The sequence below is a fragment of the Calidris pugnax genome, unplaced genomic scaffold, assembly GCF_001431845.1.
Source record: "Calidris pugnax isolate Ruff unplaced genomic scaffold, ASM143184v1 scaffold280, whole genome shotgun sequence".
Classification (NCBI taxonomy): Eukaryota; Metazoa; Chordata; class Aves; order Charadriiformes; family Scolopacidae; genus Calidris; species Calidris pugnax.
Window position 1 is genome coordinate 1636531 of NW_015091123.1, and position 407 is coordinate 1636937.

The following is a 407-nucleotide window of genomic DNA, read 5'->3' on the forward strand; positions in this document are numbered from 1 at the left end:
CCCCCGGGTGCCGGTGGGTGCAGGGGGGGCCGGGGGGGCCGAGTCCCGCCGTGTCGGGGGGCGCAGCGCGGGCGGTTCATTTTTGCAGTTATTTTTCCCCTCCTAAGGGGGTCTGTGCCGGCCGAAGCCTCACTCCCTGTAAATCGCGTTCCGGCGGGATGTGGCGGAATAACGGGAGGGGACCCCGCTCTCCCCGCGCCCGGAGCGGGGCCGTGAGGCTGGAAATGCAGGAAACGGGCTCCTGCTCCGCGTTTCCCTCCGCAGCCCGAGCGCCGGGGGAGGATGTTTTTGTTTGAAAGCGAAGGCTCTCACTGGAAATATTTGCTGAAAAGGGACCAGGGGCCGTCAGTGGGTTTGGGGTTTGTGCAAAGGGTCTGAAGCTGCTTTTTTGCTTTTTTTTTTACCTA